At 32.7% G+C, this 14,769-nt stretch overlaps 1 protein-coding gene across 1 annotated transcript in view; it reads left to right on the top strand.

Annotated features, from left to right (window-relative positions):
• LOC129949117 (zinc finger protein jing) overlaps positions 1-14,769 on the top strand; it is a 132,938-nt gene that overhangs the window by 4,542 nt on the left and 113,627 nt on the right. The gene's annotated exons all lie outside the window — the stretch shown is intronic.

Here is a 14,769-nt window from a genome sequence, read left to right as displayed (position 1 = left end):
TAGCCCATTGTGATAATAAATGAGTCTTGAGGCTTCCTCCTACGCTCAATGGAACCAGTTTGAGTCCCTTACAAAGCGTAAGAGGCTGATAATGCTGATATGATTTAGATCGTTAAAAAAGAATTCTCCTAGGTAATTCTTGCGTTTTTGAGCTAGAGCAGGGCATGTACAAAAAAGGTGAAGAACTGTTTCCTCGTCCATACAGCTTCTGCAAAAGTCATTTGAGAATACGCTTAACCGCGTAGCGTGCTTTCCTATTATACAGTGTCCGGTTATGACACCTATTATCGAGCTTATATGCGATTTGCTTAGAGATATGAGTAGCAAGCACCTTGAACGCTTTAAATCTAGTGTTGGCCACATGTTTTTTGTGACTTGACACGTGGTGATGTTGTCCCACCTGGTGTTTGTCTTCTTTATAGCGTCTTGCATTAGCAACAATTTACAAGTAGCGACCAGTGTTTGCCAAACGTTCCTGGCGAGTTCATCCGCTTTACACTTACCTGGAATGTCTCTATGGCCCAACAAAGATGAATATTAAACTGCTGTGGCATCACCATTAGAGATGATCGACAATTATAAAACTTTTAGAGATAGAGTCCAGAGATTGTATAGCGGCCTGACTATCTGAGAAAATACGGATATCAGATGTTGATACATACTTAAAGCTAACTCCGTTATCTGGTTTTTCTTTTGAATAAAATGGTTGTGGCCTAAATAAATGACTTCTTTTATTTTCACACCTACTGGTAACCATTACTCGGATCCAAATTAAGAAGCTCAAAAGGAAATAAGAAATCTGAACTATGATTCCATGCAGCTACATGCATAGAAACGATGAAAAAACTAGCCAAAATTCGTAACCATCATCTTTGTGTATTTGGGGTCCAATTTAGAGTTTCTTGACAAATTTGTTTATGTAATATGGGAAAAACCATGTCAGACAATAAGGGAACTTTAAGTTCGATCCCAAATTCGAATTTTTTAAAAACGGGATTTTAAAAAGCGGGATTCCGATACTCCCCTTTCAAGGCATGTGTCAAGGAGGTTAAATCAAAGACCATGTGTTTAAGGATTAGAAACAATTTTAACCATCAAATAATTTTATTACAAAAATACAGTAACATTCTTTATTCGTTTTTCTTATTTGTTCCCAGGGCAAATTAGTGGGAAATACTTCAGAGATTTGTTAAAATTATTTTGTTTAAGTTTTACAATTTAAAACTTTATTATTGCATTTTTTCCATAACTGTATGTAATTGAATTTTTCGAGTAAAATCAATATTCATATTATGGTGGTTTTTGTTTTTAAAATATCAGCTACCTAATTGTAGCCGTACAAAATTTAATAAAAATAAAAGTACCACATCTGAAAAAGGAGTAATTACCCGTGTTTTTGTTGGCATTTATGTATAGTAAAGTAGAAAATTGCCAAGGAAACACATTATCAGTAGCCAGATTTGTGTATTTAAAAATTGGTACAACTGAAAGAAGATCTGTCAGCATAAAAATAAAAAAAACACACAAATAGAAAGAACCGCAACATAAAATTAACTTACCAAAAAAAAAAACTAACTAAAACTAATAAAATGGACAATTTCCAAAAGGAAATGTTAAGAAAACATCTGGAAATTGAGATTCTATAAATATAGTTCATTTAACAATTGCAGGTTTGACAAAAAATAAAAACTTCAAAAAGGGGGTTTGTTCGTAGACTAGTACATTAATATGTGGTGTTGAAGCGAGCTTAAAGCTCACCTCAATTCTTTATATACGTGGATCGAGTTGAAATGAGCTTGATTTGACTCGATTCCGGTCGGGGATTGAAGTCAATTAAATTTGTGAAGAAAACCCTGTGTGGTTGGTTTTATAGAAATGCATTATGGTCTGTTTATACAATTATACAATTAACGAGCTCATAAGTGATGGTTCAAAAACTTTTGAGCTAATGGATCTCGGAAATTATATCAGAAATAAAATAGAAGCTAAGCAAAAAAATCTAACGGTATAATTCAAAATTCTTTGTATAATTATTGCTTATTAAAAATCATGCATTCCCACGTGTTATCACTGAGTTATGCGATTGGGTATTTGCACTGTTTCATAGTTGTATTACATCCCAGCTTCAAGCTGCCTTCTGTTAATTAAAATTTTTTATTAACGTTTCTATTATTATTAATAACAAATAAATTCGTAGTAAAATACCAATAAATTCTCTATAGTTGTGAAATGGAATTCTTTGAAAAAAAATTGGATACACCAAACCTCGAATGTACAGAAGCCTCACTTTTTGGACAACGAAATGCATATTTTTCTCGTATTGACTATTGCCTCACCTACGTGGCCTAAAACTTCATAAGCAACAGGTCAAAAGTTCACAAGGTTTTTTTTGGATTTTTGGCCCAGTTGTTTGAGTTGCACATAATGCATTTGTGCAACCGTGGCTTGCAGGTTAGGGCGTAGGACTACATGTCAGAGATCTTGGATAAAATCTGGGGTAGTGCCTCTTTCAAGGAACTGAAAACTGTCATTAAAAGAGCTTTGTGAAATAAGCCCTTCGGTATAAGAACTGTAGGTCCCCTCCATTACTGACATCACTCGTACACATGAATGATTGAGAGATTTTAGTAACTAGGCCCTTATTCTCTACGGGCTGATGTGCGGTCTAATTTATTTTTTGAATGAGCAAAAAGGTCGTAATGGGCTTAAGTTTGTACGCCGAATTTAATCTGCTACTTTGAGAAAGCTTATTTTATGCAGGACTAAAGCAGTTTTTTTTGCCATTTTCAAGAAAGGAGATTCAAATCTTGCGGAAAACTACAGAGGAATTTCTATTCTTAACACTATAAGGACGATTCTGACATCAATTTTGCAGCATTTGACAAGGTCAACAGAAAGTCTTTGATGTACATATAAGCTCTCATTACTAGAGATCTCCCGAGAATTCCTGATGATGTATTTTTTTTGGAGTCATCAAGCGCCTCTGTATGGGATGGATCAGAGTTTTTGGATTGGTGTTCCACACGCTACATTTTAAACCCAATAATGTTTGCTTTGTTTCTCGACGATATCTCTGATGAACTTCCAGGAGGTATTCGCCGATATCCAAGTGAAGGTTTTGCTATACGCGGACGATTTAGTAGTACTAGCTGAAAATCCTTTCACTCTGCTCCTATAAATAAACAGATTGAACTCCTTCTGCGAGGTGGAGCTTGCATGTTAACACAAACAAAACGAAAATAATCATTTTTGAAGCGCGTTAAAAAAGAAGGCTGCCGGAAGAGAGTTGGTCACTCAAAAGTATTGAAGTAGTACAAGAGTTTAAATATCACAGGCAAAATGTCACAGGCAAGCTTTGAACCCAGACCTCTGTCAGACAGTCCTTCCCTCAAACCATCTCAATACGGTTATTAAATAAAATATCATTTAAATAGGTTATTAATTGAAGTATGCGGGTACATTGTTATCATACCGATTATGAATGCAATTGGAGTTTTTTTTTGGTTCAGAGCCGAGCTCTGAGCAGAGTCTGAGCAAACAGAGTAGAGTAGAGTTCTGAACAGAGTATGTTAGGATTTCTCTTATTTAATTATGAAACAACGTGAAACATGATTTGAAATGTAGTCTGTTTGAAAGCGTTCAAAATTGTCTTTAATCGAATTAATTAAAAAAAAAAAAACAGTTATAGCGTTCGTCCATTTGACGCCTGAAATAAATTTGATTCATAAAAATGCTATATGCAATCACTTTTTCTAAATTATCTTTCCTTCTGTACAAAGCGACCAGCCTCTTCTGCCATTGTTATTGTTTTGACGATAATTTAATTTCCCGGCTTTCAAATATCAAATTGTTTGTGCTCAGCATTTTACTCCGTATTTCGTTTACTCTGTTATTTTATTCTAAACTCACATAGCGCGCTGTCAACTTGTTCATAAAAAAAGAAGAAACACGAATTTGAAGCTCTGAACGATCAGAGCTCAAAAAGAAACACAATTATTTTTTTGACAGTACGAGCTCTGCTCTGAACTAAAAAAGAAAAACGCCAAATGAATGAATTGCTCAGCTAAGTTCGGAGTAATTTTTTGACAGCTATTGTCAATGTCAGAATTGTCATTATTTAATCGGTGTAAATGTTAATTCAGGATTGAGTTTTATAATTGTGCAGATGTTCAACTGGGTTGAAAATAAAATTGTAATGTAATGAAATGCAAAATTTAAGATCAAATTTGCGTTATATTTATTAAAGTACCTAGGTATTTTTTTGTAAGGACATGTTCCCATGTTCCGAATTTCGATCGAAAGTGAGTTGAAATCACTTTTCGATTTCACGTGAAACGAAATTGCATGTTCTTCAATTCGATCGATTTCGAAAACTTCGAAATTGCTTCGAACTGTCAGAACTGAAGGATCAACCATTTTTATTTTGTTTCTGAAGTAAAATGTTTGCTGTTTTGAAGATGGATGCAATATCATCGGAATTTGTAGGTGAAAAAAAGAAGCAGAATTCAAGAGAAAAAATAATAAAACGAATTTTGCGAGACAAATAAAATATTTTGGATTTACCTGACACAATGTAATTGTGTGAAAATTATGTAGAATTGTTCTAATAAATAAAGTAAATTCTTGATTTCCTCTTTCAAGCTTTCATTGTAATTATTTAAGATTAAGCAAGACGCTTTTTTATATGTTCTAAGAGAAATAGAACCATTTATTTATAACTTCATCGATTCCTTTAATTCCAAAACTTGCTGCAACCCTCCGACTCCTAGCAGAAGGAAGCTATCAAAGATAAATTTACCGAAATTAAAAATGTGATTTGAATGCGTTCAAAAAATTGAACAAACCGAAATACAGAACATCCATTTGCATGTTCAAAAATCTAATTCACAATAACGAAGTGTGGAACGCCCAAATTCACTTTCGCAAAGTGCATTCACAATAAGGGAAATGCAGAACATGGGCAGGAGTCTCTCTTTAGATCGAGATTTGAATTGATATTAGATAGGATGGCTTGATTTTCATTTAAACATCAGATAGAATCATCACAATAACCAATCAAAGAACGTGCGCAATATTTGAAAGAATGTAAAGGGTATAACATATTCTATAGGATAGTGTTCCACATCAAATTAAAACTTGACCCCTGTATTACGCTTGGAAAAATTGTACCTAGAGTAGGTTTGACGGTTTGTCATTAAACAAGTACTTACTTGGAAGTTGCATTCATTTAAGCTCATTCACCTTGTACATCTTTTTTATTCATAGCAACAAAATAAAATAACAAAAACTAACTACATACATACATATACATAGTATAAATTCGAATCAAAAAAGAAAAACACCAAAAGAAACAAAAATACAAGTTTCACTAACCCACCCAAACAAAACAAACTATTTTGACTCAATTACCACTAATACAACAACAATTTAGTGTTCTTTTTGGGTACACAGCGTATTTTGAATGCACATTGAATGTGTGTGAGTATTGAGTTTATATGGTTTGGTTCTGGTTTTAGTACAATTATTGTAGACCCCCTCGCCGTCGCCTATTGAATTGTGAATGGATGCATGTGTTTGTCAAGAAGTTATATGCATGTATAAATGGTATAGAGTTTGGTTGAGTATGGGTGGGGTGTTGTAGGGCGGAGGTGGTGTGTGGTTTGAATCTTTTAGAGTTTTTCTTTTTGTTTAGACTTTAAAGCGTAGGGATGTTGTAGCGTACGACTTGAGTAGAGTAGCTAAGCATCGTCGTCGGTCGGGCTCGGATCGGAAAAAAAGAAAATCAAAATATATATGTATGTCTGTGTTTTCAGTATATATGTATATATATTTACAGTGTTTTCTTATGCATCATTTTTCGTTCGTTGAAAAGCAAAGCGATTCTGTTCTGATAGATATGTAGGTATGTACGTTAATGGGAATTATTTCGTCTGGTTCTCTTTTAGCAACAGAGCGCAGCGGCTGCAACAACGATAACAATAAAACTGGGATTGGGATTTCAGTTTTCTTTTTGAACTCAAATTTAAAAACAAATAGGTATCAGTTGGTTTTTATTTTTATGATTTTCTGCTTCGTCTTCTAAGCAAATACAAAAAGGGTTGCCGCTTTATTTTGATATAATAGGGGCATTTTACATTAATTGGTAGGTGAAGATACAAGTTTAAAAACTTGCTTATCCTGTTAGGTGCCTACCTGTTAAGCAGTCGCAGGTGTGAGTTGTTGCTCCACTTTGTGTCTATCCTTTTTTAAGGATTTTTAATATTTAAACAAACAAAACTAGTTAGAAGGAATGTGTTCGTATTACCTTATACAGAACAAACCTAAGGCTCGTTTCACACTACACGGTTCTGAACGTACCGCAAAAAACCAGACGGTGACATTTTGTTAGAGGCGCGAAAAGGAGCATATAGTTAGGCTTTCATATTATACTGTCACGGCAAAATGCAGGCGCCGCATCGTGGAGCATATATCGTGTTTCACCGTACGGTAAAACCGTATAATTTGGAAATAGCCATTGATCGGCTTTATGCCGTCAGGTTTTTTGCCGTATGTTCACAACCGTGTAGTGTGAAACGAGCCTAACGCTATACTTTCATATTCTTTATAATAGATACAATTAAAATAAATTAGTTGGCGGAACAGTCCCCTGAGAACTAGGGCCTAGTGACATACAACTCTCAACCATTCCTGGGTGCGAGCAATGTTGTCAGGGATAGAGGGGACCTACAGTTTTAAGCTGAATCTGAACGGCTTATTTGAAAAAGCACTTTTCATGACAAGAATTACTCTTGGATAATTCGTCAATACCAGTAAAAAACAAATTGATGGCACAGGTATGGATTGAACCCAAGACCTCCGGCATGGCCGTTCAACGAACTAACCATCAAAACTTGGGTACTGATGATTGAAGTTAAAATCCTTACGACGTATGAATTCATGTGAAATATACCATTTTTATCTTTTTTCATAAATGTTTCATTTTTGATTAACTTATTTTGAAATTTACATTTTACCAGTTTACATTTCTTTATGATTTCTGAGAAATTTATCAAACGTATTTAATTGGCAGAACTGGAGAATGATATATAAATTAATTTCATATTCTCGCCTAGCAATGAATATAACTTTGGATTTCTTTTTTCACAATTCAAAAAGTGCGATAAAGAGTTCTTCAAAAATCAAATCATAAAAAATTGTGTTCTCGGATTTCTTATGGCTGAAACACAAACATGCTTCAGCTTCTTCTTCGTCTGGGTAACGATGTGTCTGCTTTGAGGTTTCTTTGAATGACATTTCTAATATGACATTTTAAAAATGACACTTCTGTCATTAGCAGTTGTCATTTTTTCTCAAAAGTTTGTTTTGATTCTTTGTGCAGTAAAAAATATGAATTTTGAAATCGAAAACACAAACAAGCTTCGGCTTCACCTGGCTAACGATAGGCCTGCTTCGAGGTTGCTTTGAATGGCATTTTAAAAATGACACTTCTTTCATTAGCAGTTGTTATTTTTCCTCAAACGTATGTGAAAAATATGAATTTTAAAATCGAAAAAAAAAAATATGTCGCGAAAGTAGCTTACAGAGCCTTTCGTGGGTATGTTCTGTTCAGCTCATGGAGCAAGAAGAAGCACAGGCTAAGAGACGTCGATGGATTCGGTAGCTCAATCTCTTAATCTACGGAGTTCTTCAATCTATGAAGAGTTTTTTGAACTCATTTTCTGTTCTACAAAAATAAAACCTTTTCAAGACAAAATTATTGTTATTCTATGTATATTTCAATAAGTTACCTTTTAAATTTTTCTAATAACCAATAGGAATCTCTCCAAAAGCAAATGTATTTTGTTTGTTGACTTCTTTTTACAGCTGTTGAGCTCTCAGACAGACTAAGCAAATTTTCAGCAAATTTGAACTAGAGCTTCCGTTTGGAGTCACATTACGTTTTTTTCCTTAGGATTGTCAAATGAAACGTGAGGTCAAAGCGTAATTGTGATACCATGCATTTAATTCCTATGGCTGAACTCGTAAACTTCAGGCAAAGCTGAAGCGTGTTTGTGTTTCAGCCATTAGATATAGCAAAAGTCAGAAATTTGTATGAGAAATTTTGTTAATATTTTAAAAAATAAAGAAATATCTGAGATTTCATAAAAATTAAAGCTTAAAAGAAAGATTTATGTGGTATCACAATGGAGCATAAAATTGGCCTTTAATTCAACCTAACATAGAAATGTACCTATAAACTGGTCAATAACTTTTTGAAAAGGAATATTTCAAAACAATAACGAATTCACTTTTAACTCTACACTCGGGTCCATAATCTTCTTGCTTTTTCCTAAATCAGTTTATTTCAGTCTGAATAGATAAAATACCCATCTCTTTCTATGAACACTCATAATCATAGCGAAAGTAGGTAATGCAAAAAGGAATAGAATCCTCGTACCAGTTCACTCCTTTTCCACAAAACAAAATCACTTTAAAACCCTTCGTACATATCACTCACCAAAACCAAATACATAAAACAATATTTGTACTCATTTATTTAAAGAATGCAGGCGGTAACCATGGTAAACCTGATATTTGTTTCCTCTTTTCCTGCTGCTGGTCTGGTTGTACTATTATGATATAAATCATGTGGGTGATTACACAATAAAGAACAAGAGAATGATAGTAGACAACGAAATCGAGACAAAATAAAACTCGAGTCGCGAGAATAAAACAGAAAGTATACAAAATGTTATGTGCAAAAGTGAAAAAGAAAAACTACATCAAGCATGAATATCACAAAAGACAAAACAAGTACCTAAGAGAGATAATACTAAGAGAGAGATAGAGATAGAAGAGATACAAAGAGGAGGAAAGAGAGAGATATAATACTCATCTCTCTCTTATAAAGGTAATAAAACTAGTATACCTACCTACACACTACATTTGAATCAAAGTGATAAACAATAGCCAAGCAAACCACGTGAATTTTCTTGAAAAGGTTGCCGCGCTGCGCCGCCGACCTATACATATACAAATGTACATACATACATACTTATATTAGTTTAGTTCTTTGGAATATTTTTGTGCTGGAAAAGGGAAGTTGTTGGTAAGTGCATTCATAGATTCACTTTAAAAACTGATGTTAAAAGTGAGTTAAATTGAATTATCTGTGACTGCTATTGGTTAACTAATAACTTAATTAATAGTTAGAGTCCAGTAATGGATAAAACTTTAATTCAAGTCTAAGAAAAAGTAAGTTAGGTAGGTATGAAGGAACTAGGTAGTGTCTAAACTGGTTATTTGATTTCGAATGGAAGCTGTGGGTAGTTGGCCCATTTGATTTGTTTCAAACAGGGAAAAGTATAAACTATTTTAGAGTGGTTTTAAATTTAGGGTACCTACCTACCACAAAAAAACTATATCAAAATACGGTTCGTTCTTGATAAACTTTTAACGCATATCTCAATTATTGCAATTCCGCTACAACAAAAGCTAAATTTTCATTTCCAAACAAAAAAAAATGTACACAATAACGTGTGGGTTTCAAGAAGAAACAAAGCGCAAATAATTTAATGTGTTGGCCAAGAATTAAGTTTCATTAAAAACATTCGGGCAAGGCCCAATTTTTGGCAACTTTTTGCAGTAATTGGAGCCGTATTTCAGTAATAAAGTAAAACATTTCAATAACGCATCGAATATTCTTTGTATTGTAATTTGGTAGACCAAATTAGTCATAAATCAAGAGACAGCTGTCAAAAAGATCAACTCCGAATAAATTTATGTTTTTGTCGTTTGCGTTACGTTATGTCTCCGAAGTTATTTTATCGCTACTTTTGAGTCAGTTGTGAGTTTGGAAAAATGCAGCAATTCGATTGTTTCAATAGGTGTTAATTCGATATACAGAACTGAAGAAATCTCGAGTCTTCAAAAATTGCGATTTTAAAAACAAACAAAATAAAAAGTACCTGGATAGATACAGTTTTTAGTATACATATGTAAGTATTTATAAACTTAAGGTACTCGTGTATCTGAATGAATTTACTTCCTCTTTGTGTCTTATACAGCCCTATTATAGTCATCAACTATCAACAAGAAACTTGATAGAAAGATAAACAAATAAAATGAGTTGGTGTTACGATAATCAAGTTTAGGCTTTTCTGATCGACTGTGAATTTTATAAGATTTTATGATTATTGTGAATGTTTTTTTTGACAGACGGATATCAACAAAATAGATACACATCAATTTTCTTATCAACGACCAATTCTTGGTTGGAAAGTTTACACAATAATTTGTTTAAGATTGAAAAAGGGAAACAAAGTAAAAAGGGTAATGACTTCGATAAAATTGTTTTTTGAAGTAAGGTGACGGTAATGTAAATCACCAAATTAAAATCCACCGAGCATTACGGGATTTTTTAAACCCAATGGACTTGAACGAACATATGTTATCAATTAAATACTTTTTTTTTAATTTTGAAATTTGGCTAATACAAATCAATTGTATATACATATATTAAAACTTTAGTCTTTCCAACATTTGGAGGAATTAAACGTTATTGATAATAAATTCAAACCAATCAAAAGACACGGGTGGAATCGGCTAAGGTGATTGTTGATAAATGACAATCAAAATGATTAAATTGTCAAATTGATACCTAAAAAGCTGTCACAAAAAAATGTGATAGTCATTTTCAAACAAATATGTTTATTCCGGATAGAGCTACCAGACGCTTACACAAACGACTGAAAAATGTTCTTAGTTCACTTTGTTTCTTTAAAAAAACACATCCCTGTGATCGACAAAGCTTACGAAAAAAGCAGAAACGTAATAATTTTATTCAAAATCAGCCAATTTGAAACTTTTATTTAGATATTTTATAAGAATCAATTTAAATTTTCACCAGGGCAACAACGAATTTCGACAATTTGAATGAAATTGTTCAATCGAGTTGAATTGAGTTCAATCATCTTACTCTGGCTGAATGTAAATGATAGTCAATTTGACTATCAAAAAAATGATAGTCAACTATCACCATAGCCGAGCAACTTACATTTTCGCACAAAGAATTTTTTTCTTTAGTGGACGTCAAACGTCAAATAGAATAAATAAAACTCATTCACAATGAATTTTTGATAAATATTCACACAATACCAGTTGACACCTATAATATCAACTTATCAAATAATTGATAGAAATTATCGACTATCAAATTGATACCCATAATAAGCTGCTTTTAAACCAAATCCAAAAAATCTACAATAAGTTTTCAAAAACCCGAAAATCGTTCACACTGAACATTTACATGTTTTCGCTTGACATTTGAATGATTCCAACATCGACTTTCAAATATTGAATTGATTGACATTTTTTGAGTAAAAATGTAGTCCTTCAATTATTATTGACGCCTTAACTTCAAATATTTATAAAAAGTGAGATCAAATTAAAATTTCGAAGGCGTTTTAACAAAATAAATATTTCCTTGAATAATTTTCCACGATCAGCTCAAAGCTACTTATGTTGGTAAACACTAAACAAATATTAAATATTGCGAGTAGAAGTAGTGAAGCTGTGAATAAGTTGAACCAGGAGCCTATTTGCTTTAACAGATGTTCAACACGTCTGTCAAGAATTTAGCTTTATATCATAAGGATAAGGTCTTACCGTTATGTTTTAAAAATGATTTCGGACAAAGGTCAATACTTGGACAAATTAAATTTTATAAGCCCGCAAACTAAGATGCTTCTGCAAAATCTTCCATGAAGTATATAAGCATAACTCCGATTGTTGCGCGCAATCGGATGGACCCTTTCGTACAAACCGAACTATTTTACTAAATTCGAAAGTCACTAACAAGCTTATGAACTAAATGTTTCTTAAGAAGAAGAAAAAATGCTAAGTTTAACTAATTTCCTCCTGCAATTAAATGGCAAATGAAGCTCTTAGGTATTGATGTGCCTCTGGTCTAGTCGTCTTTGCAGACGCGTAGATACGTAGAGTACAATAAATACAAAAAAACACAAAATCAAACAATAAAAAATAAAATAAGTAATCCAAATAGACACTTTGAAATAATAAATACATAAATATAAATCAGAAACACAATAAAAAGAAGGGAAAATAATAAAGTTCAATTTATTTACAAAAAATAAACACATCCAACATTAAAACAACAGCAACAAAGGCAGCCACTCATAGAAAAAGATACATTTTTGTCTTCCTTTTTTTCTATAGATGTGTTTGTGGCTTAGAAGCAGAGCTGTCGTAGTACAATATAAGGAGTAGTATAAGGATTTGTAAACTGTAATGACGAAATTTTTCTGTTTGAACTTTTTCATATAGACATCGAAAAGTCTCGACGCTCCAAAATCATAATTTTATTTAAAGTTTATGTTTTATTGATTTTGATTCCCATTAGGTCCGTTCCCTTACTTTTTGCACTCATTCGTAAAAAGAGATATTTAAAGGGTGGGCGTAAAATTCTCTCACAAAATTACAAAGAAGAAAGCGAACAGGAAAACAACAAATTTTACACAAAATTTGCTTGTCAAAAAAAATATAAATTTTGAAACATCATCGTTTCATTTCGTGTTTAGAATTTTTTTTTACAAAATTAACACAACATGAACTTCAAGCAACATCATGCTGTTGCTTTGTTTTTTTTTTTATTAAAAAATAAACTTGATTAAATTAAAACTAGAAAATTATATATTTAATTTATTGAAAGTTCTATCAAATTTGACACTTTTCACAATCAGCCAAGAAATATCTTGGGGCTAAAATTCGTAGGTTGGTGAGTAGTTTAAGAAAAACTACGAAATTTTTGAGTACGCGAACAGGATTTAGTTAAATTTCGTAATTTTTTGTAAAATTAGACTGTTTAAGGAGGTACTCGACCGGACCTATTTAGCGTATTCTTACTTACAGTGTCAAAACGAGTTCCTCAGATAAATAAATATGTCAGGTTGTTAAAAATCTATTTAATTTCAATGATAAAACTTCCTGAAGTGTAATAGCTTGGTTCAAAAAAAATGTATCACAGTTTTTGATGTCTTAGTTAACAAAAAAAAAACACACGGAAAACAAATCAAATCAACATAATCCAATTAGAAAGTTATTTTGACCTTTACTAATGAGTCTGGAAAGAGGAGGTATGATCGACGACGGTTGACAACATTTTCTGTTAAATAAAGACTTTTCCTAGTTCCCTACATGGTCTGTCACATATTTCATGTAATCGATGGTTTTCAAGAGCCAATTTCAAAAAAAAAAATAAACCAGAACTAGCTCATTAGTGAAAATAGTTTGCGGTATCCTATCAGATAATTCGATACTTGACAATAACTGGACAGAGACACATAAGTGTACCACATCTGCTAAATAAATAAAGCGGTATAATAAGGTTTAACTTAATACATTTTATTGTATTTAATAATACAGTTTTAAATGAATAAATATACAAAATTGGTACAGTACTATTACGAACTATTTTTTTGTGAGATGACAGCCCTGCTTAACAGGTGCATGCATTATGCTGAGCTTATATAAGCTCTTTGACATCAATTCCGCGCCTGAACATGTACATATTCCATACTAGTTTTGAGTTGGCAGAATGCGAATTAAGTTGGCGGGTTGACTAACTATCATGATGGCCATATTTTGGTTTCTGCATGGGTTCTTTCGAGATCGTGTTCCACGAATTTAACTATAGTGTTAACTTTACCTATAAAATAAAGACTTAGGCTTATCGTTTGCTCAAAAAAAACCCGTCCTTTTGCAAATGTTAATTTGCTTTCATACTAAATGTCAAGTTTTCTATTCTCGACATTGTTCAATATCAAGATTTTAATCATTTTTTTATGATGAAACCTCCGACGTTTGTGTTATAAAGTTTAACTAGTTGAACTTATTTCTATAAGTAATTAAGGAACTCAGTAGCCCAATGACTGATTTTTAACATTTATTCTATGTATATAAAGGGTGTTTTCTTAGAGTTATAGAATTTTGAAATTGAATAGAACAATGATGATTTTTAATTTTCTTGTGGCATTATGATTTAATTATCGGGCTTATCGGCGAGACTAGCGATATGATATATCCCCACGAGCACAACCTGTATGGCAAGTTCCACCGTTTTGTTAAAAGTTTTAAAATGAAATCACAGCTCCTGGTTATCATGTTTGTTTAATCGATGGACGAAAAAGTCAGTTATCATGGCTCTATAACGGTCACCATTGACTGTAGCGTTCTTGTAAGGGTCAGTTGTTCAAACGGTCAGTTCTCTGGGATGTAATAGTGTTTCAAGTTACCAAACACGGCAGTTTTGTTTATTGACGTATCCATTCAACAAGAAGTAATCTTCAACGCTAAACTAAATTCGCTTATGAAAAATAAGAGAATCATGATTTTTAATATAAGTCTCTATATATTATGTTAAGATGCCAAACGAAACTAAAAATAAGTAACTTCATAACTGACACAAAATCCAATTAAAATAGAGTTCCCGACTTCAAGTTATTTTGTTAAAAGATATACAGCCCTGTCGAGGTAACCGTTTTATCGGAACTTTCTCCGCAACGTATCCTCTTTCGGAGTATGAATTCCGATTTAAGGTAGCTGTCATCGGAATAAATTTTACAGACATACGACGACGCAATGCGATGGATATACATTTCAGGCAGAGATGTGCAAATTAACCGATATATCGAAAATGCGATATATTTTCGATAATATTTTATAAAATAATGACAACAAGCGTTTTGAAACATGAAAAATTAGTGGTAATTT

The sequence above is a fragment of the Eupeodes corollae genome, chromosome 3 (genome assembly GCF_945859685.1).
Source record: "Eupeodes corollae chromosome 3, idEupCoro1.1, whole genome shotgun sequence".
NCBI classification, from domain to species: Eukaryota; Metazoa; Arthropoda; class Insecta; order Diptera; family Syrphidae; genus Eupeodes; species Eupeodes corollae.
This window is presented reverse-complemented; position numbering and strand designations above follow the sequence as displayed.